The 27,373-nt window shown below is 34.8% G+C and overlaps 1 protein-coding gene across 1 annotated transcript in view; it reads right to left on the reverse strand.

Moving 5' to 3' along the window:
- NAALADL2 (N-acetylated alpha-linked acidic dipeptidase like 2) overlaps positions 1 to 27,373 on the reverse strand; it is a 1,140,409-nt gene that overhangs the window by 889,961 nt on the left and 223,075 nt on the right. Inside the window, exon 4 of the mRNA XM_053657983.1 lies at positions 16,452 to 16,559. The gene's annotated coding sequence lies outside the window, so the exon portion shown is untranslated. The remainder of the gene's footprint in view (positions 1 to 16,451; positions 16,560 to 27,373) is intronic.

Consider the following 27,373-nt stretch of genomic DNA (forward strand, 5'->3'; position numbering starts at 1 on the left):
TTTTTATGCAGAACAGAGGTGCTTTGCCATAACTTCTCCAGACTTGAATACTTAAATCTAAGTACTTTGTAAGCAAAGTGATCTCCAAGTATCAGGATTTCCCTTCCTTAGCAAAAGCAGTTGATCAGAAATGGCAATAATAAAAATAACATTCTGTTGCCTTAAAGGGATTTAGAGTCTAACAAAAACAGAAATGCACAGAGATAATTATTTTGTGAAAAATGATAAAATAGAAATTTATTGGAGGTAATACAGGGACACAGAGGTGAGAGGTCTTTTTTCCCTAGTGTGGGGTATCAGGAAATGTATAAAAGGAAGAAGTGTCAAGGATCTTGAAAAACAGGAGGTAGGAGTTTTCCAAGTAAGCAACGTTGAGAAAGAGGCTCTAAGGAGAAAGGACAAAAGCAAAGAAACATGAGCAGTCAGGGCATGTCTGAGAACAAATAACTCACTATGAGTTCAGGAATCAGAGCTGTGAGATCAGGAATCAGAGCAAATCAAACAGTCCAACACTAGGTTTATTTCAAAAGTCACCACGTCTCCACCCTTTTGCACCAGCTTCGCCCCCAGCACAGACCTGAACCCTCTCTTCCTACAACAGGAGACAGCACAGCCTGTATTAGAACATGACTGAATAGGATTAATAGTTTCATCTTAATTCTGCTCCGAATTTTTTTCAATTTCACTCAATAAGTTTAATGCTCTCTGGCACCAGACTTTTGACAAACTTTCTTTAAACCCCATTATAAAAATAGTGATTTTACTAAAGAGTATATGTAGTAAGAATCATTATTCCGGCAGATGGAGCAGAGGTGACGTGGGAAGAGCTGAATGTTACCTGGCCCAGAATCCACAGCAGAAGCCCAAACACTGAGGAGGGGCGTGAAAAAGGAAAGACACATTTGAGAGCAAAGACAACATTACTGAATTCTGCTGGGCTAATCACCCAATTTGGACTTAGAAAATTTCACAGCCTATTCAAAATAAAAAGGAAAACGACCTTAGGCAAGTATCAAAATGATTCTTTAAAGAAACATTTATATTTTAGAATGAGAAAACTATAATTTTGATTTGTTTAAAAGTCTCACTGTGGTGCTTCCCAATCATTCCGTATAACACAGATGCGCATGAAATTCTTCGTAGAGCCTCTGGATGCACGGCTACTCCAAGCTCCCACTGATGGTAATACATGTTTCTTTCCTCCCAGACTGTTTGTGAATTGTGTGACTGCCTGATATGGAATTATTTAGAAATAGATCAATAAAACAGCAGGCTACAGGCTTAAAATCTCTGCCTACACAATGGAACTATGAACAAACTTACTGCCTAGAAATCGTGACAATAGAGAGTTGGTCGTGCAGATGCATGTTTGGGATCATATCAGCAAGGGAAATTATAGGCATTAAAAATAACTACAGAGAAGCAGATGTTTTGACTAGAAATTTTAACTATTATTTATCAGGTGAATGTCAACTATGTGATGAAATTCCTTAAGCATTATTGAAATCATGAATGAGAATATTTACAAGAAAATAATTTCTGATAGTTATTGGAAATAGGAAATAGGCCCTGTTTCTTTCAAGAACCTATACCATGTGTCTTTCTCTGTTGAATTCTTTGGCAGAACTGGATCAATCAAAGGCAGACTATATGTATGTTCAAGACATAAGCAAAGTAAAGGTAACTAAAAATTTTTTTTTATTTTATTAAAATTTTTTAGTATATATTAAATTTGGTATTTCACAAAAAGGTATCAAGGTGATCATCAGGAGAAAAAACACAATTCTGTTGAATTTTAATTTCACCAGATTTTTAATTAAATTAAGGCACTCATTAGCTACATTCTCAAAAAAGTTTAATTCCATGGTCAAGGACATGAATTCATTTAAACCTTAGATTTGCCCCAATCTAGTTAAATAATTCTCTTTCTCTACTGCAAAATGAAAATAATAAAATTTCCCACAAAGAATGGTAGTGAGAACTAAATGATATGATGCATGATAAGCCTCCTTAGTTACCATTATTAATAAGAATATCATAACCGTTAGCGGCCAGGACTGAAAGAAAGATTAAAAATCTGTCATAGGTGATATTCATATGCTAACCCAACTCATTCCAAAGCACATCTTACCTTCTGATCTGGAAAGAATACCTCTGTAATGTTGCATACATGGAAATATGCTGCCCTCACTTGATAATTTGTCAATCTTCATTAACACAGGAATCATGAATTTCCAACAATTTACTCAAGCATATTAAGTAACACTTTCTGAATTAGAAATTTAAAATATTTTAATTATATGTTATAAACTCACACTTCTACCATACCTCTGTGTATTCTTTTTGATATGCATTTTTAAAACATATATAAATCTTTAAAGAAAATACAAAAAAACCTTCTATTTTCCAATATTTCTGATTTCCCATTATAATCAACTCTCAGGAAAGTGGGATTAGAGGGGACATCCCTAAACAGAATAAAGGCCATATATGACAAACACACTGCCAGCATCATACTCAATGGGCAAAAATTACAAACATTCTGCTTAAGATCGGGAAAAAGACAGGGTGTCCACCCTCACCTCTCTTATTCAACATACTAATGAAAGTCCTACTGATAGCAATCAGATAAGAAAAAAGAAAAGGCATTCAAATTGGAAAGGAAGAAGCAAAAGTGTTTTTATTTGCAGATGACATGATACTATACATCAGGGGTGTCCAAATTTTTGGTGTTTCTGGGTCTCACTGGAAGAAGAATTTCCTTGGGCCACATATTAAATACACTGTGACACGTAATCACAAAAAATATCTCATAATGTTAATTAAATTTATGATTTTGTTGAGCTGCATTCATGGCCATCCTGAGCCACATGTGGCTTGCTGACCACTCCTACTATACATCCAGAACCCTAAAGATCCCACCAAAAAACTACTAGAACTGATAAATGAGTTCATAAAAGTATGCAGATACAAAATTAATATCCAGAAATCAGTTGAATTATTATGTGCCAATAACAAACTAACAGAAAGGGAAATTAATAAAACAATCCCATCCATGATTGTTCCGGAAAGAATAAAATACCCAGAAATAAATCTAACCAAAGATGTAAAAGACCTTTACACAGAAAATTAAAAGACACTGAAGAAAGAAATTGAAGAAGATACATGTAAGTGGAAGCACATACTGTATTCATGGGTAGAAAGAATTAACATAATTAAAATGCCCAGACTACCCAAAACAATCTAAAGATTCAAAACAATTCCTATCAAGATTCCAAAGACATATTTCACATAAGTAGAACAAATATTTTAAAAATGTATATGGAAACATAAATGGTCCAACAGTGATCCTGAGAAAGAACAAAGTTGGATGAATCATACTACCTAATATCAAACTATACTATAAGGCCATAAGAATCAAAACAGCATGTAGCTAGCATAAAAATAAATACATACATTGGTGGAACAGAATAGAGAGCCCAGAAATAAGCCCACACATTTACATAATTAATATTCAACAGAGGAACCAAACACATGAAATGTGCTAAAAACACTCTACCTAATAAATGGTGTTGGGAAAATGATAGTAGACTACCTTCTTATACCACACACAAGAGTAAATTCAAAATGAAATAAAGACTAAATGTTAGACCCCAAACCATAAAAATCCTAGAAGAAAACATAAACAGTAAAACCTCAGACACTGCATGTGACAGTATTTTTTCGGATATATCTATCTCCTCAGGCAAGGAAAACAGAAAAAAAAAAAAGGGACCTCATCAAACTGAAAAGTTTTTGCACAGAAAAAGAAACCATACACACAATAAAAAGACATCTCAGAGAATGGGAGAACATATTTTCTGATATAATGATAGGGGGTTAATATCAAACATTCATATAGAACTTATAAAACTCAACATCAAAAAACAAACAAATCAATTAAAAAATGGGCAAAGGACCTGAATAGACACTTCTCCAAAGAGAGCACACATATGCCCAATAGATATATGAAAAGATGTCCATCACTAATCATCAGAGAAATACAAATTAAAACCATGATGTGATATCATCTCATGCCTGTCAGAATGGCTATCATCAATAAATCAACAAACAAGTGCTGGCCAGGATGTGGAGAAAGGGAAACACTTCTGCACTGTTGGGGGAATGCAGATTTGTGCAGCCACTGTGGAGAGCAGTGTGGAGATATCTCAAAAAATTAAAAATGGATCTGCCTTTCCACCCAGCTATCCCACTTATGGAAATATATCTGAAGGAACCCAAAACACTAATTTGAAAGAACATAAGCACCCCTAGGTTCATTGCAGTATTATTTACAATCACCAAGATATGGAAGCAGCTCAAGTGTCCATGAGCAGATAAGTGGATAACACAATTATGGTATATATATACAATGGAATATTACTCAGCCATAACAAAAAAAGAAAATTTTACCTTTTGCAACAGCATGGATGGACCTGAAGAATATTATGCTAAGTGAAATAGGCAAGTCAGAGAAAGACAAATAACATATGATCTCACTCATATGTGGAGTCTAGTTAACAAACTGAATTAACAAGCAAAACAGAGACAGACTCATAGATAGAAAGCAGGCTAACAGCTGTGGGGGTGGTTAGTAATGGAGAGATTGAGTAAATAGGAAAAAAAAGGACTCATGGACATGGACAACAGTGGGGTGATTGCAGGGGGAGGGACTTTAAGGGGGATAAATGTTCATGGAAAAAATAAAAAATGGTAAAATAAGTGCTGTATCAGAAGAGAAACTGAACATGAGAAAGCATAATAAAAATATTATTAGATTTTTATACTTGTTACTTGTATAATTAGACCTGTTAACTTCTACTGATTGCCACATTTAACTATACTACTATATTATTTAAATGATAGCAATTATGTAACAGGAAAATAAATAAGAAATAGGTGATTTCAAATAATTTTCTTTTTTTTTTTTTTAAATTTTTTTAAATTTTATTTGGTTACTTTTCAAGTACATTTTTTTTCTCTTCCCCCCCCCCCCGCCCGGTCTCCCCCCTCCCTCCCATTCCCCCCCCAGTCCTCATCTCTGTGTCATTCATACTTGTTCCTCAAAATCCCTCCCCCTTTTTCCCCTTAAGTTCCCTTCCCTCTCCCCTCTGGTCGCTGCCCACTTGTTCTCTATTTCAGCGTCTTTGTTTTTATTCTGTTTGCTTGTTTGTTTTATTCTTTAGCTTCCTGTCAAAGGTGAGATCATATGGTATTTGTCCTTCAATGCCTGGCCTATTTCACTCAGCATAATGCTTTCCAGTTCCATCCATGTTGTTGCAAAAGGTAGTAGCTCCTTCTTTCTCTCTGCTGCATAAAATTCCATGGTGTATATGTACCACAATTTTTGGATCCATTCATTTACTGATGGGCACCTAGGTTGCTTCCAACTCTTGGCTATTGTAAATTGTGCTGCTATGAACATTGTGGTGCATAGGTTCTTTGAAATTGATGTTTTAGGATTCTTGGGGTATAATCCTAGCAGTGGAATTGCTGGGTCAAAAGGCAGGTCAATTTTTATTTTTCTGAGAAAATTCCATACTGTTTTCCATAATGGTTGTACCAGTCTACAATCCCACCAACGGTGAACTAAGGACCCCCTTTTCCCCACACCCTCTCCAACATTTGTTGTTTGTTGCTTTGTCTATTATAGCCATCCTGACTGGTGTAAAGTGGTATCTCATTGTGGTTTTAATTTGCATCTCTCTGATAGCTAACGATATTGAGCATCTCTTCATGTGTCTCTGAATTTTCCGTATGTCCTCCTTGGAGAAGTGTTTGTTCAAGTCCTTTTCCCATTTTTTAATTGGGTTGGGTGTCTTCTTAGAGTGGAGTCGTGTAAGTTCTTTGTATATTTTGGAGATTAAACCTTTGTCTGAGGTATCATTGGCAAATATGTTTTCCCATACAGTTGGTTGTCTTTTTAATTTAATACTGTTTTCTTTAGCCATGCAGAAGCTTTTTATTTTGATAAGATCCCATTTGTTTATTCTTTCCTTTATATTCCTTGCTCTAGGGCACATATCCGTAAAAATGTTGCTGCGTGGAATATCTGAGATTTTCTTGCCAATGTTCTCCTCTAGGACTTTAATGGTGTCATGGCTTATATTTAAGTCTTTTATCCACCTTGAATTTATTTTGGTGTATGGTGTAAGTTGGTGCTCAAGTTTCATTTTTTTGCATGTAGCTGTCCAGTTCTCCCAACACCATTTGCTGAAGAGGCTATCTTTACTCCATTTTATGTTACTGCCCCCTTTGTCGAATATTAATTGACTGTAGAGAGTTGGGTTGATTTCTGGGCTCTCTGTTCTGTTCCATTGGTCTATGTGCCTGTTTTTATGCCAGTACCAGGCTGTTTTGATTACAGTGGCTTTGTAATACAGTTTGATATCAGGTATTGTGATCCCTCCTACTTTGTTCTTCTTTCTCAAAAGAGCAGCTGCTATTCGGGCTCATTTATGATTCCATATAAATTTTTGAAGTGTTTGTTCTATGTCTGTGAAATATGCCATTGGTACTTTAATAGGTATTGCATTGAATCTGTATATTGCTTTGGGTAGTATGGACATTTTGATGATGTTAATTCTTCCAATCCATGAACACGGTATATGTTTCCATTTGTTTGTGTCTTCCTTGATTTCTTTCTTCAGTGCTGTGTAGTTTTCTGCATACAGGTCTTTTACCTCTTTGGTTAGCTTTATTCCCAGATATTTTATTTTTCTTTTTGCTATATCGAATGGGATTTTTTCCTTGATTTCTGCTTCTGCTGATTCGTTGTTTGTATACAAATATGCCTTTGATTTCTGGATATTGACTTTGTATCCTGCTGTTTTGCCAAATTCATTAATTAGTTTGAGCAGTTTTTGGGTAGAGTCTATAGGATTTTCCATGTACACTATCATGTCATCTGCAAACAGTGACAATTTTGTTTCCTCCTTTCCTATTTGGATGCCTTTTATTTCCTTTTCCTGCCTGATCGCTGTGGCCAAAACTTCTAATACTATATTGAATAGGAGTGGTGAAAGTGGACATCCTTGTCTTGTTCCTGATCTTAGTGGAAAAGCTTTTAGTTTTTGTCCATTGAGTATGATATTGGCTGTAGGTTTCTCATAAATGGCCTTTATTATATTGAGGAATGTTCCCTCTATTCCCATTTTGCTGAGTGTTTTTATCATAAATGGGTGTTGTACTTTATTGAAAGCTTTTTCTGCGTCTATTGATATGATCATGTGGTTTTTATCTTTGCTTTTGTTTATGTGATGAATTACATTTACTGTTTTGCGAATGTTGAACCATCCTTGCATCCCTGGGATGAATCCCACTTGGTCATGGTGTATAATCTTTTGGATATATTGTTGGATGCGATTTGCTAATATTTTGTTGAGGATTTTAGCATCTATGTTCATCAGCGATATTGGCCTGAAGTTTTCTTTCTTTGTTGTATCTCTATCTGGTTTTGGAATTAGGATGATGCTGGCTTCATAAAAGGAGTTTGGGAGTTTTCCATCCTTTTGGATTTTTTGGAATAGTCTGTGAAGAATGGGGGTTAGCTCTTCCTTAAATGCTTTGTAGAATTCTCCTGTGTATCCATCTGGTCCAGGGCTTTTGTGTGATGGGAGTTTTTTGATTACTGCTTCAATTTCTTTTGCTGTTATTGGTCTATTCAGGTGTTCTACTTCTTTTTCATTGAGTTTTGGGAGATTATATTTTTCTAGAAATGTGTCCATTTCCCCTAGGTTCTCAAATTTCTTGGCATACAGTTCTTCATAGTAATTTCTTACAATCCTCTCTATTTCTGTGGTGTCAGTTGTAATCTCTCCTCTTTCATTTCTGATTGTGTTTATTTGTGTCCATTCCCTTCTTTTCTTGATGAGCCTACTTAAAGGCTTGTCTATTTTGTTTATTTTTTCAAAGAACCAACTCCTGGATTCATTGATCTTTAGAATTGTACTTTTAGTCTCTATGTCATTTAGTTCTGCTCTGATCTTGGTTATTTCCTTCCTTCTACTTGCTTTGGGCTGTTTTTGTTGTTGTTCCTCAAGTTCTTGTAGGTGTAGAGTAAGTTCATTGGTTTGAAATGTTTCTGTTTTCTTTAGGTAGGTCTGTATTGCTATAAACTTCCCTCTCAGGACTGCCTTGGCTGTATCCCATAAGTTTTGGGTTGTTGTGTGATCATTTTCATTTGTTTCCAGAAACTTTTTTATTTCTTCCCTAATTTCATTCTTGACCCATTCATTGTTTAATAGCATACCGTTCAGTCTCCATGATTTTGGGTGTTTTGGGTTTTTTCCTTTGGGGTTGGTTTCCAGTTTCAGTCCCTTATGGTCAGAGAAAATGCTTGGTATGATTTCAATATTCTTGAATTTGTTGAGGCTTGTTTTGTGCCCTATCATGTGATCTATCTTTGAGAATGTACCATGTGCATTTGAAAAGAATGTGTATTTAGCTTCTTTGGGGTGAAGAGCTCTGTATATATCAGTTAGGTCCATTTCATCAAGGGTGTTTAATGCCGCAATGTCTTTGTTGATATTTTGTTTGGAAGATCTGTCCATTTTTGATAGTGGGGTGTTAAAATCCCCCACTATAATTGTGTTGCTGTCTATATCTTTCTTGAATTCCTCTAAGATTTTCCTTATATATTTTGGTGCTCCTATGTTGGGTGCGTATATATTTATGATGTTAATGTCTTCTTGGTGGATTCTTCCCTTGAGTATTATGAAGTGACCTTCTGGGTCACTCTTTATGGCTCTTTTTTGAAGTCTATTTTGTCTGATATGAGAATTGCTACCCCAGCTTTTTTTTCTTGTCCATTTGCTTGGAAAATTTGTTTCCAGCCTTTGATTTTTAGTCTGTGATGGTCTTTTGTCCTGAGGTGGGTCTCTTGGAGGCAGCATATGTGTGGGTCATACTTTCTTATCCATGACGCTATTCTGTGTCTTTTGATTGGAGCATTTAATCCATTTACATTTAAGGATATTATTGATAGGTACTTATTCATTGCCATTTTTGTACCTGTGTTCCTCTCTGTCTGTCTCTTTTCCTTCCTTTCCTTAAAGCAGACCTTTTAGTATTTCTTGTAGAGCTGGCTTGGTGGCAGCAAATTCTTTTAGACTTCTTTTGTCTTGGAAGCTCTTTATTTGGCCTTCTATCTTGATTGAGAGCCTTGCTGGGTAAAGTAGCCTTGGTTGTAGGCCTCTGGTTCTCATTACTTGGAATATTTCTTGCCAATCTCTTCTTGCTTGGAGTGTTTCCATTGAGAAGTCAGTGGCTAACCTTATTGGGACGCCCTTGTATGTTATTTCTTTTTTCTCCCTTGCTGCCTTTAAGATTCTCTCTTTGTCTTGGAAGTTTGCCATTTTAATGATGATGTGTCTTGAAGTGGGCCTCTTTGGGTTCCTCTTGAATGGGACTCTGTGAGATTCCTGGATTTGTGTGACTTTTTCTTTTGTCAAATTAGGGAAATTTTCTCTCTTTACTCTTTCAAATATGTTTTCTATCCCTTGTTCTTCTTCTTCTCCTTCTGGTATTCCTATTATTCGGATATTATTACGTTTCATATTGTCTTGCATTTCTCTTAATCTCTCTTCATTCTTTCTGAGCCTCTTTTCCCTTTCCTGTTCTTTCTGTGAGATGCTTTCTACTTTGTCCTCCAATTCACTAATCCGATCTTCTGTTTCATCCACCCTATTTTTAATGCTTTCCACTGTGTTTTTTAATTCAGAAATTGTATTCTTCATTTCCTCTTGGCCCTTGCTAATAATTTCCATTTCCTTTTTCATGTTGATATAGTTCACAGTGAGATCATTGTAACTTCCCTGTAGTTTCTGGTAGCTGATTGTAAGCTCTTTGAACTTCCTGATCACCAGTGCTTTGAATTCAGTATCTGATAGTTGACTTGCCTCTGTTTCATCTAGCATTCTTTCTGAGGATTCCTCCTTTCCTTTCATTTGGGGATTGTTTCTTTGTCTTCCCATTGTTTGTGAGACTCTTCTTGTTAGCCTCAGCTTCTTAGATTAATCTGTTTTGACACCCTGGGTTTATGGTATGAACTTTTGTGGTGGAATGCCTGTGAATTTCAATGGTGCAGCCTCTTTTGGTTATCCTGTTGTTCTCTGCTTCCACCTACTCAAATATGCAGCAACTTGTGGCTTCTCTCCTAGAACAATGTGCAATTTGTGTCTCTGATTCTACTATTGGGAGGCCTCTTCTATGGGTCCAGCTCTGGTCTTTTTATATTTTCAAGTTGATTGTGACTCTTGTGGGTAAAAGAAAGAAATGATAAGGAAAGAAATAAAAGGAAGAAAGAAAAAAGATGGTAGGGGAATGTAAGAAAGAGCAATAAGTTTAGAAAGAAAAGAAAAAGAAATAAAACAGGAAATCTGGGAAAAGAGGACAAAAGTATGGAAAGAAGAAACAGTAATAAAATTTAAAAGAGATATCAGATTACTGCCGCTTTCTGGTGTTTCAGCGTCCAACAGAGTCTCTGTTCTTTTAGTTTCACAAATGCTGGATAACTGATGGATTGGTGCGCTGCTTTTCTATAGATCTGCCAGGATTTTCACCCGCGAGTGCGGGAGCTAGAATCCGCTCCCTCTTACTCCGACGCCATCTTCCCCCTTCTCCCTCAAATAATTTTCTATTTTATGTAAAATAAAATATGCATGCATCAATAATTATGTTATGTCATATATGTGACATCAGAGAGAGAGTCTGGCATAGTTTGACTGTGATCTAGGTTAGTTCTCTAAAAAGCTGATCACACTTGTATTTGGATCTGAAGTGAAAGATATTAATCTGGGCTGAAAATAAGTGTTTGGAAGTATAGCATAGTCATATCTATCCTTGTTCTACTTGTTAAATGCTCACACTATAACATCGCCCTGAATTATATTAATTTGTATCCCCACTAAACAGTGAATATCCTGAGGAGAAGTACCCCAACATAATTCCTCTTGTTTCTCAGCACCTATTAGAGTGTCTGGCATATAACAGGCTCAATATATATATGAAACTATAGTTATAAAAATTTAAAGAGTTTTTAATAATATTAACTTGTTACATTTGGTAGGAATATTATATGTATGAAAGAGTAATAAAAATAATAAAGTTGCACCAGTGCAACTTTTTATTTAAAACATGAATATTCCACTTGAAATAAAATCAACTTTAGATATAGTTCTCTTGGAAAGACAAATACAAAAAGATGTTTCAAGGACAAGAAAGCACTTCATATATACACAAGTATGAAATTAATACCATGTTAAGTTAACAAGGGACCACATGTCAAATTTGCAAGATGTTACAGATTCATCTCAGTTATATTAGGAAATAGAGCCACTTGTGTAAAGATAATTTTCAGCATCAAGTCCTAAATGAATTGTTGCCAAATAAGTTAATACAGTTTAAAGTTGATATCTTTGAAATTTGTATGAATAACTACAGGCAAAACACTTACGGAATTAAGCAGGGAATATCTAACAATTGACTCGTCTACATAAAGCTAAACCATTGATGACTTGATGTTCTTTCCCTCTAACATTACTTAGCACTTAATGACTGACTTCATTTCCTACATGAATAATTCTATTTTTTAAAAAGAAAACTATTTCGAGTTTGTCTCTTGAAATATAACATTCTTAGAGAAAATATATGCAGGAATTTAAATAATTTCAGTTTCAAGGATAGATTTTAATAATACAAAAATCACCATTTCTATAAGAAATAGTGTAATGAAATTTAAATATTTATTATATTTAAATTATTTTATGGATTTCACATTAATTAATTGTATGATACAGTACAAAGCAAAAATAGGTCAATGATTTCATTAAAATGTATATTAAAAGAAATACAGAAATACCCTGGAAACAGTAGGGATTCAGTTCTAGATCACTGCAACAGAGTCAATATCACAATAAGGCAAGTCACAAATTCTTGTTTTTCCCAGTGCATATAAAATTATATTGTCTGTTACATATGTATGTGTATATGTATATAGCAAAAGTTATATATACTGTAGTCTATTAACTGTGTAACATCATTGTATCTAAAAAATGTACATATTTTATTGCTAAAAAGTACTAGCCATTCTGAGCCTTCTGGAGTTGTGATCCTTTTGGCGGTGGAGGGTCTAGCCCTAATAACATCAAAGATCACTGATAAAAGATCCCTATAACAAATGTAATAATAATGAAAATGTTTGAAATGTGGAGAGAATTACCAAAGTGTGACACAGAGGCATGACCTGAGCTGTTGGTAAATGACTGCAATAGACTTGATAGATGCAGGGTTGCCACAAACCTTTAATTTTAAAAAAAATTGCAAAGCATGATGAGTGCAACAAGGTATTCTTGTAGATTAAGTCTTTTCCTAACAAAGCTAATATCTTGCTGAGTAGATTAACAAGAAAACCATTGCTTAGATGAAATGACATCAGGGATGGGGTACTGAAGGACAGTTAAAAGTATCTCAAGAATTTTGCTTGTGTTCTTTCCTGTTTTTTCCCTTGCATGGGATTGATAACGTCAGCAAGACTTGACTATAATCCAGTGGGTTAGAAATGCACAGCTCCTGAGTGAGAGCTGTAAGATTGTTTATGATACTAGGTTTTCTTTTTCCTTTGAATTGCTGCTGTTAAATAATTTAACTGCCTTTTAAAAATTAGTATTGTACCCTAAGCAAAGGCTGCCCCTTAAGAAAAAGTAAAGTAGTAGTGAGTAAATTCTGGGATAAATCGTGTTTATTAAACAGTTTAAAAAGAACTTTCTCAAAGAAAACTAAATATTGTGATAACCGCCTCTTCTTTAGTTTAAGGAAACCCAGGGAGGGGTAGCAAATATCAGGCAGCACAAAATGCCTCTAACAAGCTCCAGCTTTGAGCCATTCACCAATATGTGATTTGTAATTACTTGTGCAGTTTGTCTCTGTATAACACAATCACATCTAATTGACCAGAAAATTCTGGTTATATTGTACTAAGCTGTGGCTAAATTTTTACTATTATTATTCTGGTTTCTTTGTGAACATCTCAACTTTACTGCATCATTAAACCTTAAATTAGATTTTGATAATAAGAATATTTTATAAATTTTTCAAACAACTGCAATATTCACATAGGAGCCATAGTATTCTTAACGCCACTATCTTATCTTCTTAAAACATTTAATTCACACACATTGTTTCTGGGCTATTAAAAACAATGGCACTTTGATTTCAATTAAATACTTCATTTGAAAGCCATGACTAATAAATGCCAAATGCTAAAGGTGAACTTATGTTAAGTGCATATCAGAGCATCTTTTGTAGCATGAAAGGAATTTAAGACAGGGTTCTTAGTTTCAGAATTGCTGATGAGGGTGATGAGGTGTACGTACAAGAAATGTGGCAATTAACTACCTCAATTTAGAAACTTCCGTTCCTTTATTTTTGTGTTGGGAATGTGGGCTAAGCAATAGATTTGATGTCCTGTCACTGATTCTCTAAACCTAGGAAAATTAGAAATAATTGAGTTTGCTGTTTAAAAGTCTGCTTTGTCCATACATTCTATGTGTTACCAAAGCATTTTGGTGACTGCTGGAAAAAACGTACTGGAATTATCTTCTGGAGAGGGCTCCCCTTGTAGAACAATGGGCTTCTCCTGCTAGTTTGGAACCCATCTGTATCAATGTAACAGCTGGCATTGTTTTGAGAAGTTGTGCTTGGCTTGAGTGAATTTCTTTTTAAGATTCTCAATACTTTTGCCCATTTCAAGATAATGCACCTGCCCGCAGCACACTGAGTAGTCAGTAGTTTTTGACCAAAGAATGGAATGACCCCATGCCCCACCCTCCCTAGTCACCCAATCTGGCCCCAAGCAAGTTTTTTTTTTTGTTTTACCAGATGAAAAAAATCCTCAAAGGGAAATGTTTTGTCCATATGGAAGAGGTGAAACAAAAAAGGCAGAAGCACTAAACAATATAAAAATCGAGTTCAAAACTGTTTTGAGCAGTGGAAAAAGTCTTGATAGGTGTACTGCATCCAATGAAGAGTGATTTGAAGGTGACTAAAGTTTAAACATGTAAGAATGGACAATTTTTATAAATAAATCCAGGTTTGGGGGGGTTCCCCTTCACATGACTAGAAAATAATGAAAATGTTTAGTTACACTGGTAAATTTTTAAAATAAAATGCTTCCATAGAACATGATAATAGAACATAAATAGCATCATAACAAAGCCTCCCTATATGGCTTATCTTAAATGATACCAGGTGACAGTTTCTTTTTTTTCAGTTTAAAAAGAGCCAAAACTTGTTTTTAATATCAGATATTGTGAGTAAATAAAAAGAAAACAGATTTAATGAGGTCTAGTGTGTTTGAGCATTAATATCAAAGTACCTTAGTTTATCTTGGCTATCAAAGAAGTAGATAGCAAGTACTTAAAAACATTACAACAAGGATGAACTATAAAGTCTAATGCAAGAGCTTCTTAAAACATGTTGTATTATATACATGCCTTAAGGCAGTAACAGTTTCTGCTAACATAAAAAATTACCTGAACACTATAGGTAAACCATGCATGACACTATATACCCATTCTGTAAACTTAACAACATACCTGAAGTAACTTGAATTTGTCTACAAATGCATATAATCACAAAATGAAAAACTGTAGAAGTAATAAAGAAAAAAGCTCATGGAAGGACACAGCTAAAGGCATAAAAATTTCAGGTCCTTCTAATTTTTTTTCTTTACCACCAGGGTAATACACATGGCTCTTTACAGTCATGAGTTCAATTATCTAGTCAACATAAATTCTGATTTAAATTGAGCCAAAGAGAATAGATAAGACCCCTAGAGTACATTGCCTTGGCCCCCTTCCCATCTTCCACTAGGCTCATTGCCTAATTGCCATTAGCATCTGATAAAATGCACTTATTTTCTCAGTTAAAATATCTGTTTGAAAGTCAGTAAAAGGTGATAAAAAGAAATTAGTATATGTCATCACTATGAAAAGAAAAAGAAAGAGTAAAAATGGATGGAGCTAAAAATTGTCAGAGAATATACTTATTGAAACAACCACTTTTATTTTTTTTCTATATAAAATAACATTTGTATTAAAATGTTAAATATTAATCAAAAACTTAAAACTTTTCATTTTAAATATTTTTATTTTTTGAAGAATCAGAAAACTAGTCCCAAACGATGTTATGACTTTCTTTTCACTACTTACATATTTTTTTAACTGAAAATACCCATTAAGAGAAAAACTGCTAACCAGTGCTTTATAGGCTTGGTTTTATTTTTAAATTATTGTTTTAGGCTCAAAGTTCTCATTTTAGGTCAATTAATGAAGAAAAAAGCTCAGAAAAAAATTTTACACTGATTCTTAGAATGTATTCAATCCAAAGGCCATGCTCAGTCCCCAAATTAAGACAATTGACTTCTTTGTCCAGGTTTAAACTGTTTGAATCTGAATGGTTTTGGACAGGGCACAGGTCTTACCATGCAGACCCACCAGTCCCTCCTCTCTCACCCCCAGACTTCATAGATTTGCACAGCAAGCCTAATCTTCAAAGCACAGAAATTTCTCACCCTTCTTTGATTTAATCTAATTCTTTCAATTCAAAATCAAAGGAATACTCAAAAGGTGGAATGGTGCATCCTAGTTCTTAAAGTGAGGTGGTGGCCATGCTGGATGTGCTCAGAGCTCCTAGTTCTTGGGTCTACGCTGTCACTGGGGGCCTTCGCATCATGTGGGCCATGCAAAGTTTTATACACAGTAACCTGAACCAGCATTTGAATATTGACAGCAGCTAGTGCTCCACAGAAAAATGAGTTCTGATCACACACTACTGTCACACCCTTCCTCCTGAAACTGGAGTGCTCCAAGGAGTTATGAACTCCTTTCAGGACATGTCTTCAAAATCTAATGCCTAAATGGGAGTTCACAGTCTATGTGTGGTCCTACACAAACAGATATTGCAACAGGTTAACAAATATGTGTTAACTTGGAATAAATAAGCAATGCAAAGGTGTGCTGTATCTCGCGAACTGCACCGTTGCCATTTTTAAGTAAAATCACTGGACCAACCTAAACTAAAATGTGAGACTAAATGGATTACCTATAATAAAATATATAATGGTATAAAATCAAATTTACACCACAAAAGCAAGAAAATTGTACCAACTGCAACAGCCACGTGGAAATTAAACTATTTATATAATACTCTGCAAAGAAAACGGGCTAAAACCCATGAAGTAAAACATGCATAGAATTTGAAAAACATACGCCTTTGAAACAGAATAATGCTTGCATTCTCCTTTTCTTTTTCAAAATTAGCAGCTAATGGCACATTATAGAATTATGCTACATCACCATATTAAAACTTGATTCAAGAGTAAAAGTCTTACATTCTAATTAATTAGGTCTGACCTCAATCGAATGATCCTAGGGCAACCAGAGGGTCTTTGCAGGTTATCAGACTCTTACAAGCTGAACCCAGGCTCTTCATCCAGGTGCCTAACAGTCAAAGTCCATTTCCTGTTCATAAATCAAACAACAGAGGTGATCAATTTAAATTGGAAACTGTATTAGATAATTTATCAGTGGGCTCCTGAATTTATTCTTGAGTTAATGCTTTTCAGATTTATGTTAACAGTTCTCTCTTTTTTATTGTAAACACCTGCATTTCTTTTTCTTCTTTAGAAATCAAGAATATATAAATAGATATTTTTTTAAAGCACAGCATTTTATTTCAAGGACAAATGTACACACAAACACAGAACTACTTTTCTCTCTTACTCTCATGTGTACATATATTTATATTTGTACTTTAATTTAGCTACCCTAAATGGCAACCCACTTTGTGCCATGCACCACTAGACACAATAACAGATAAAGAAAGAGACAGATGATTGTACATAGAATTACTTACTAACTCTTTGGAAAGAAAGGACTAACCAAAGGAAGAAATGTGTAGTAGAAAGAGTACATCCAGGTCAAAAAGCCTAGTGCTTCTGTTGAACACATGTATGACCTTGGATAATTTCTGTAACTTTTTAAAATATAAATACATTCACTTTAAAATTAGGGTTATAAAATAGGTCAAACTATTGTGAAAATCAGAGACTTTGCATATAATGTGCCTAGCACATTGTCTAATAAGTACTAAGCACTCAATAATTGATTGAGACTATTATAAAGTATTTTAGGACATTGACAGACTTTCTCTATTATTTTATATCTTCTATGACAAGATTGGTTATTTGCTATTTCGTATTTATGGGCTAGGATAAGTAATAATGCAGTGTTTCACAAGCTTGTGACTAGGAAAAAATTATTGCCCCCTGTTAGGTTAGTTTACTTTCTCTTTACATTCTATTTTTCTCCCTTATTTCAAAGTTGAACATCTTTGTCAAGCTTTATATAATAGGAATAATAACATGCCATAAAATACTCAATCACCAAAATATAGAGTAAAATAATATTTCTAGATTTTAATACTAAATTGCTCTGGTTTCAAGAAGAAAAAAATTAAGTTATATCCTGTATGTTCATCCAGTATGGAAGTCCCAAACAACTCTTCTTTCTTTTCTCATAAATTTCAGAGCTTCTTCATAAGAGTCACCTAACTTGATTACTATATAAATTACAAGCTTTCCATACTAACATCGTCAAGTAAAAGTCCTTGGTTCAAGGTTAGTGACATTACCATGTCAAGGCTAGTGACATTAGTATAGGCACATATACAGGTGCACTCATACACATAGTTCAGGACATTTTAGGATATTTCATTTGCGGGGAATACAAATAATATGAAATGAGGAGTATTGAAGTTCACTAATCAATTCTCAACTTTTATTTAAAAGTGCCTCAAGATTCTACTAATTGGCAAGGTTGTTCAAGAAATCAATTGTTTTCTTGAACAACAATCACTGAAAATGATGAAGGACCCACAACAAAAAATGATAAAGATACGCTCACAATGATTCTTGCATTTCCAACTGCGAATCACAGGAAATCCAAGTTACATGGGTTTTTTCTCATAACCTTTCCCTTGGTATTTAACAGGATAAAAATAGCCTGCTGCCATATGCATCCCTCCATTTGATTAAAGATCAAACTGAGAGAAAACATCAGCCACCACTCCCCACAACAACAAAAAAACTGTATAGATTGGGTCAGAGAGCTGAGAATTCATATGTCATCTTGTATAATATGGTGCCTTTGACTAATCCTTGCTTCATCTAACCCCAAGTTCAAAACTGTATTTACTAAATGAAATGAACTCTAGTTTTAAGCTTTAAGGTACATTATTCAAGATATTATTTTTTTTCAGGTTCTTATGGAAACTTGGCTGAATTAGTAGTCCCTAATGGACCTTTCAAGTACTAATGTGAGAACACTTAAACTAGAATGAAGCATAAAGACTATCTCATTCTATTCAGCAGAGAGAAAGAAGGAGCTTATATCCTTTGCAACAGCATGGATGGAACTGGAGAGCATTATGCTAAGTGAGCCAGACAATGAAGGACAAATACCACATGATCTCACCTTTGACTGGAATCTAATCAACAAAAGAAAACAGCAAACAAAATATAACCAGAGATGTTGAAATTAAGAACAATCTAACAATAGCCAGAGGGGAGCGGGGAGGGGACAGTAGGGAGGAGGGTTTTCAGGAACAGGTACTATAAAGGACACACAGACAAAACCAAGGTGGGGGGTGGAAGCAAGGGAGGGAGGTGGGTTTGGCTGGGGTGGGGGGAGTGGTGGGGAGAAAATGCAGACAGCTGTAATTGAACAACAATAAAGTAATTTTAAAAAGAAAGACAATCTCATTCAAATGTTCACACAAACATCTACCATCATCTCCCACTAAATGTTTTATTAAATAATAGATTTCACCCAGACCCTATATCCAATTTTCCAGTAATGCAGTCTCAGAAATTAAAAAATCCTACCTTTCTATGGAGAATTTTTCTCTGTTCAGTCTTTAAATGGTATACAAGTACCAGAAAGACACAATGGTGCAACTCTATGGAATTGACTTTAGTTCTGATGATGGCTTTTTACAAATATAATAAAACACAAATTTTGGCATTTCTTAAGCAGAATATACAAAAGCAAAACAACAAACAAATAAACAAGCAAAAGAAGAACCCAACACAAGCTATATTTCAATTTAGCAAAGCTGCTATGGTATTAATGTGATATTATTAATGGTTATTGTTTTTCATGGTTATCATTTACTAACTTGTAGAAAATGATTTCTGCTACAACAGTTGTCTTTAAGGCACTCTACTGATCAAGAACTAATAAAAATTCCTTGTTGCCAATCACATAAATTTCCTTCTCAGTTTAACATCCATTGAAAGCCCTCCATGAGCTAAGTATATCAACTCCAAATTCCTATGTATGGCTTTGGGGTTCTTTAATATCTTGATCCACCTCTTACATTTTTAAAGCAATAACTATGCCTTGGTTTGTGGTGCCCTCAGGACCTATTACTGTGCCAATACTTGAGAGTATGCTCAGTAAATGATAATTAAAGGGCACCTGTGACTTCAAACATTTCCACTCCCTTCCATTCACAGAGCTCGCTGCCCATCGGAAGAACACACAGAGTGTTTCTTTAATGCCTTTTCTCTAGCTGGTCCTTCTTGATAATTCATTCGGTCTGCTCTTTTTTGTCTAGTGTCTACTTATTTTCCTGAATTCACTTATATCACGCAATCTATTCTAGCCTAGGCATTTCCTTCCTCTCTATTTTTTAAGACTAAACTAAACAATAATCTTGGAAAGAAGAGAAGAAATATTATATTTGTACTTCTTATAAATACCCCACAGCTCCTAACTCAATACTGGTCACATGTTGGTAGCTACCACAGAGGATACAGATGATCTGTGTGTGAGCTAGGAAAAGATACACGTCTATCTGATGAGTTAGATCAGAGACTGGCAAACTGGCAAACTATGGGTCTTGGGCCAAATTCAGCCTGCTGCCTGTTTTGACAAATAAAATTTTACTTGAATACAGCCATGTCCATTTGTTTATATTATCTATGGCTGCTTTCCTGCTATAACAGCAGAGGTAAATAGTTGCAACAAAGACTGCCTGGCCCATAAGCCTATGATATTTACTATCAACTTTATTACATAAGTTTCCATGTCAGTATATTAGATCAATGGTTCCCCACTGTGGGCCCCAGAAGAAGTCTGGCCAATTCACAGTCTTAAGTACTGTGGTTAGACAACACTACATTATCTTGATCTTAAAATGTGGGGCTCGGATTGACTGTACCAGCATCACCTGGGAAGTTGTTAGAAATGCAAAAATCTAAGGCTCTATCCCAGACTACAGATCAGAAATTCTGCAGATGGGAAACAGTAATCTGTTTTTTGACCAGCTATCCAAGTGATTCTAATGCACACTAAAATTTGAAAACTACTGAATTAGATGTAATGATTTGGCTTGGGTGAGGCAGATTCAGTTTTTTCAACTGCTACTAGTGTGTACAGAAATTCTAAGCAATGAAAACAAATCAATTATGTCTCACCTGCCCAGAAATGTAACACCTGGGGTGTACACTAAGAAGCAGGGTTACTTTGATGTGAGAATTACTATAACACTTTCAGTAAATGCTAATATAGCCACCAGCTGTCTAACCAAAAGAAAAGACAATATACCAAGTACCAAAGTATAAAATCTATCCAAAAATAGATTGAAATAGCAAAGCAATATAGCAGATAAGCTTTGGTTTGTACAGGACTGCCTGTCAGGACAAACCTTTGCACAATGATTCCCAGCAGGGACCAGGAGAAGTGAAGTGCCACTCAGTATGGAACCCTGCTAATCAAGGATTTGTTCCAATGTGCATATTCCGTCTCTAAGTCTCACATGTGGACAAATAGCACTTTCCATGATAGTGTGTGGGTAGAAATAAGGAATAATCACCACCAAGCCTGGTTGAAAAAATAGAATTGCACTGTACAATATAGACAATTTTCACAAAATGTCATGTTTAAAATTTATAATAAATCTACCTTCTTCATTGTTTCTCTTTAAAACTAGACTGGCACCAGAAGCATGACTATGATATCAAAGAGTTAGAATATACAAAAACATGGCAAGGTATTGATACAAGATAAGAGTGATAAAGTTCTGGGAAGACCCTTGCCTCAATGTATTTTATTTAATTGTATTTAATGTTGATTCTTAGCAGCCACATCAGGAAACAACAATAAAGTTATTTAACCTATCGAAGTGCCTCTATGTAAAGGTTAAAAGAAACATGTCAATCAATAAGAATAAACTATTGACTGATAGCCTCTAGAAAGTTCACATTATTTCCTACTCATAAAAAGTCATTATGTTTCTACCCAACAGTATAACCACTATTTCCCTTTTGAAAATGGCACATAGATGCTATAAGCCTAAAATATATAAAACATTTTATTCAATATCCATTCAAGAGTACTTTTGTTTTAACATATATCTATAGAAAGTAGAAAAAATATTTAGGTATGTTGTATAACAAAAAATTGGGAAATATGGGCCTTGATTTCATACTTATGAATTTAGTAAATGATTGACCACTGCTGAGATAATCTGTTAGCATTTCAATTCAGACTTAAATTTTCAAAATTTAAATCAAAGGTTAATGCATATATAGTATACTTAAGCATAATACAGCCCCATTCAAATACAAACAATATACAATTATCTCTCTAATAGGAACTACCATCCCATGAAGATAGAAACCATGATCCACTCAGCATTCACAGGAGATATAATAACTACCTAGAAGGCGAGTGAACCACAAAAAAACATGAAACAAGGAGAAAGCAGAAGTTGAGTATGGTACAAAGTAATTAAGAGTAATGCTCTAAAATTTTAAAGAGGGGAAAATTAGGCCAAATGTTAAAAACCATTCATAGCAAGTCCATTAGCCTCTAGAATCAAACTCTAGCTGAAGCTTCTTCAATTGAGTCATTTAAAATTAGATAAGAGTCTGACATTGCCAAAATACCACCGGGAATTATTCAAGGGAAGGACTAGTAAGATGTACTAAATGAATAATTTTTAACTCATCTTTTACATATCTAACTGCCATGATTTCACACACATTAAAAATAGTGAGAAATGAAAATGCTCTGGAGATTTCATTCTATTACTATGGCACATCAATTTACTTTTTTTCAAAACAAGAGAAAGATGAATGGAATAAAAACTAACTAAGAGACCTGGCTGGTGTAGCTCAGTGGACTGAGCACGGGCCTGCGAACCAAAAGATCAAGGTTCCATTCCCCGTCAGGGCACATCCCTGGGCTGTAGGCCAGTTCCCAGCAGGGGCCAGTTCCCAGCAGGGGATGCACCAGAAGCAACCATACATTGATATTTCTCTCCTTCCCTTCCCTTCTAAAAGATAAGTACATTTAAAAAAATAATAAAAAAATAACTAAGAGATAAACTAATCTTAAGTATTTCACTCAAAATGGTTAATTCAAAAAAGGATATATTAAAAGATAATGTATTTATTTATAAAAGCTGCATAGTTAATACCATATTTAATTACCAGCAATGTCTCACTATGATGCATAACATGAAGCTATTAATCAATAAACACTAAATGAATGAATAAGTGAATTTCTCCCCTCTGGAGATTGTCTCTTCTAGGGTTTATATCCTTAAGATACAGACTTATTGTGGTCATTAATTACTGAGACCCAAACCAGACTGCCTGTAGCTGTGTGTCCTGGAACAAGGTACTTAGCCGCACTATGCCTCATCTGAAAAATAAGGAGGGATCATAATAGTAGTAGTGGCCTCCTGAGGTTTCCCTAAATTCTAATGAGTTAAATGCGGTAAAGCAGAGAACCTGTTTGATAATAATCACTCAGGAATGGTGAGATATCATTAATAACAGACCTTAATGCATACAGTGGTCAGCAGGGTAGGAGATTTTAGGGAATTTGTCTAGAAAATATCAGAAAAGTTAGAGTGATAAACCACAGATTCTTAGTATATGACCTACTTACTAATACATTACTAAAAATCTGTTGGGAACCTTACACCTGGCTTCTAGCTAAAAACATTGCATTGATTACAGGAACCTGTGCGCTCCACAAAGCCAATCGGCTACAGGCACATGAGGTGTGCATGCGCTCCACAAGCCAATCAGCTACAGGCACATGAGGTGTCCACGAGTACCAGTTGCACCCAAGTAATCAATAAGCGGGCCCTTCTTTGTCTCAAGCTAGCCAATAGCAAGCAACCTAATCTCCTTCCTCTCCCTCCCCCCCTATATATATATACCCAGTTCGGAAAAATAAAGTTTGCAGCTTGATCAGAATCTTTTGTCTTGCTGCCATTCTTCGCGCCTCTTGTACCCCCAACTCATTTGTTCTAGGTAGGTGGTGGAGCCCCAGTTGATTGCTCCGTGGGCCGGAGCAAAAATCAGTCACTGCATTCATAAAATTGACTATGGAAATAAGTAGTTATTCCCCCCCAAGTTAAGCCTGATATTGTATTCCCAGGCTCCTTGTCAGTTCATGGACAGTCACTGAGCGTAGCCTTCCAGGCTTTATGCTGGCTATCAAGTTCTTGACCTCAGCATGGCAGGTTATCAATAAATCTCTAGGCTACTTGGTTTTCTGGATTTCCCACTTATAATGCCACCACCCTGGTAGCTGTTAGTAGATATAAATTCGTATCTCTGGCTTTAGGGATAACTGTGCCTTGGTCAATCAAGTAAAAATTATAATAAATGTAAGTATTAAGCTGATCTCTCTGGGTTTCAATTCCAGCTAAACCATAACCTCCATGATGTCTGGCAAATTACTTAACCTTTAGGCTCTTCATCTGTAAAATAAAAAAAATCATATGCTATTCCATTTCATATCTTTACATAAAAGATTAACTATAAGGTAATTCATGAAAAATGCTTACAAGTGTCCTGGAGAGATATTATCAGGTTCAAATCCTAGCCCTGATTTTATTAGCTGTGTGTTCTAGAGTTCCTTACTTAGCCTCACTTTACCTTATATGTGCATAGAAAAAAGCTAGCTATTGCTACTTTTAATGGCATACATATATATATTTTATATACATATATAAACATGTCAATATAAATATATATGACTATATATATGGATGTATATAATTTATACAATACAACCATTGTATATAACAAGATGATTTTTAGTAAACTTATGCAATAATGCAACCATCACTTAATCCAATTTTAGAATATTTCTTCATCCCCGAAAGCTTCGTTATGCTATTTTGTAGTCAACTCCCACTCCCAATCCTAGCCCCAGGCAACCACTAATTAGCTTTTTGTCTCTACAGATTGTTCATTTTGGGATTATGTGATATTGTAGTCATACAATACATATACTTTGTTTCTGATATCTTTCACTTAGCCTAATATGTTTGAGGTTCAGCACCTCATAGCATGTATCAGCATTTTGTTTCTTTTCTTGATGAAAAATAATATTCCACTGTATGCATGTACCTGTTGTAGGGATTTGTATATATGCCTACAATGATGAAAGATCTTAAGATTATTTCTTTTCCTGGCTGGTCTCAAAGATGATGTTTGATTTTATGACAGTTTTTAACTCTTAAATAAATAGGAGCCTTTGGTGTTTCATCTCTTCACCTGTTAATTAAGACTATGGCTACACTAGTGAGAATAAAATGAATACATTTTCAGACAATATGTTTCATGATATAGATCTTTTCTCCATTTTCTCTAATTATCACTGCCCTTTTAAATTTGTTACTCATTTCTTCCCTTTAAAGCCCTGTCATAAGTCATTATTCCACTGATGTTTTCCATGGCTCCTTGGTACAATTCATATTCTTTATAAATATCTGAATAATATTAATGTAAGCCAATAGAATGGGCAAAGGGGGATATCAGGGATTCTAGACCTGAAAAACACTGAGAGTGACTGATCAACTCCTCTGAGTGTATACAGAAAAGAAAAAGGGATTCTAAGAAACTTCAACTTTAAAATGAGATAATAGGAGGATCCATGAGGGAGGCAAGTAAAAGAAGTGGGAAATATATCAGAAGAAAATAGGGACAGTGCAAAGGGGTGAAGAGTTTCAATAATGTACATAAGTTTAGGTAACACATGAGGTCAAGTAAGAACAGTGCTTGGAGAATGTCCAGTGGCTCCAAGGAAGAAATGTGTTTGAGACATTTGAAGCCGGCAATGAACATGAACAAAACAGCAACTGCACATAAAGCAATAGGGCTGCAAGGACTGTGGTGAAGAGAGTTGCAGCAACAGCTAGCAGTTCCAGCAGAATATTGCCATGTGGGATAAGCCCAGAAATGTCAGTTCTTCTTCAAAGAACCAAATTAAATTTGGGAAGTGTCTAAATTTTTTAATGTTTTGAACAAAACTATTTTAAAAACCACAATGTGTATACAAATAATTACACCAAGTGGGAAAATTTTTCCAGACACATGTGGCTGGTTCAACATTCAAAAACCAATTAGTGTGATCATCATCACATCAACAGTCTAGAGAAGAAAAGTAATACAGTCATAGTCAATAGATGCAAAAAGTATTTATCAAAACCCGACACCTAATCATGATAAACCAGTAAGTAAACTAAGAATAGATGAGAACTTGGTCGATTTGATATCTATTTTCAAAATCCTATACTTAATGTACTTAATGGTAAGAAACTAAATGTTTTCCCTCTAATCAGAAACAAGGCAAAGATGTCCCTTCTCACCACTCCTTTCAACATTGTATTGGAAGAGCTAGTTAATGCAATACAACATGAAAAGAAAATAACAATTATCCAGACTGTATATGAAGAAATAGAAATTTTTTGTTCACAGAAGACATGACTATCCATGTAGAAAATCTTTTAAAAAATTAACAAAAATCTCATGGAACTAATAAAGCAATTACAGCAAGGATGATATACAAAGTGAGTATACAAAAGTCAATTGCTTTCCTGTATATGATCAATGAAAAACTGAAATTTAAAATTTAAAATACATAATCATCCACATTAGCACCCCTTCAAAATTAATACAAGTAAATCTAACAATCTGTACAAGATATATATGAGAAAAACTATAATAGTCTGTGGAACAAAATTAAATAAAATTAACAGAGAGATAGTCTATGTTCACAGACAGGAAGGTTTAATATTGCTGAGATGCCTGTTTTTCCCAACTTGATCTATTAGATTTGGTGCAATCCAAATCAAAATCTCAGCAAGCTGTTTTGTAGCTACTAACAAACTGATTTCACAGTTCATGTGGAAAGGCAAAAGATATAGAATAGCCAACATAATATTAGAGAAGAATGAAGCTGTAAGTATGATGCTACCCTAATTCAAGACTTACAATAAAAACTACAGTAATCAAGACAGTGTGGTATTGATTTAAAAATAGACAAATAAATCAATTAAACAGAATAGAGACCCCAGAAACAAATTCACACAAATATGGTTAACTGATCTTTGACACAGAAGAGGCAATTGAAGTGAGATACAATAGTATTTTCAGCAAATGATGTTATAAATAGTCACATGCAAAAAACTAATCACGATACAGAAATTACAACCTTACAAAAATTAACTCAATATGAATCATAGACTTTAATGTAAAATGCAAAAGTATAAAACTAGAATATCACATAAGGGAAATATAAATAATGATGGGCCTGGCAATAGCTTCTCAGATACAACACAAAAGGCATGATTCATAAAACAAAAATTAACAAGTTAGATTTCATTAAAATATTTCATTAAAAGAAACTTTCTTGCTCTGCAACATCACTGTCAAGAGAGTAAGAAGAAAGCCAAAAATCAGGAGAAAATGTTTGCCAAAAGGCTGTTATCTAAAACATACAAAATCCCTTAAAAACACAATTAGAAAATGGTCCAGTTAAAAAGTGTGGGGGGTGGAACAAAAGATCTGAAAAGACACCTTACCTTAGAAGATATATAGGTGAAAATAAACATATAAGTAGATGTGAAACACCATTAGGTAAATGTAAATTACAACAACAATGAGATACTACTACACTTATTAGAATGGCTAAAATCTAAAACAGTGGCAACACTGGTGAATATGTAGAGCAAAGGGAACTGTTATTCATTGCAGGTCGCAATGTCAATGGTGCAGCTATTTTAGAAGACAGAAAGCACCTTTAAAAAAACATATCCTTACTATATGACCCAATAATTGTGCTCTTTGGTATTTACTCAAATGAGTTGAAAAGTCAGGTCCACAAAAAAACTAGCACACAGATTTTCATAGCAGCTTTATTTTTAATTGTCAAAACTTGGAAGCAACAAAGATGCCCTTCAC

Source organism: Artibeus jamaicensis, unplaced genomic scaffold (genome assembly GCF_021234435.1).
Source record: "Artibeus jamaicensis isolate MK-2021 breed Jamaican fruit bat unplaced genomic scaffold, CSHL_Jam_final scaffold_474, whole genome shotgun sequence".
In the NCBI taxonomy this organism is placed as follows: Eukaryota; Metazoa; Chordata; class Mammalia; order Chiroptera; family Phyllostomidae; genus Artibeus; species Artibeus jamaicensis.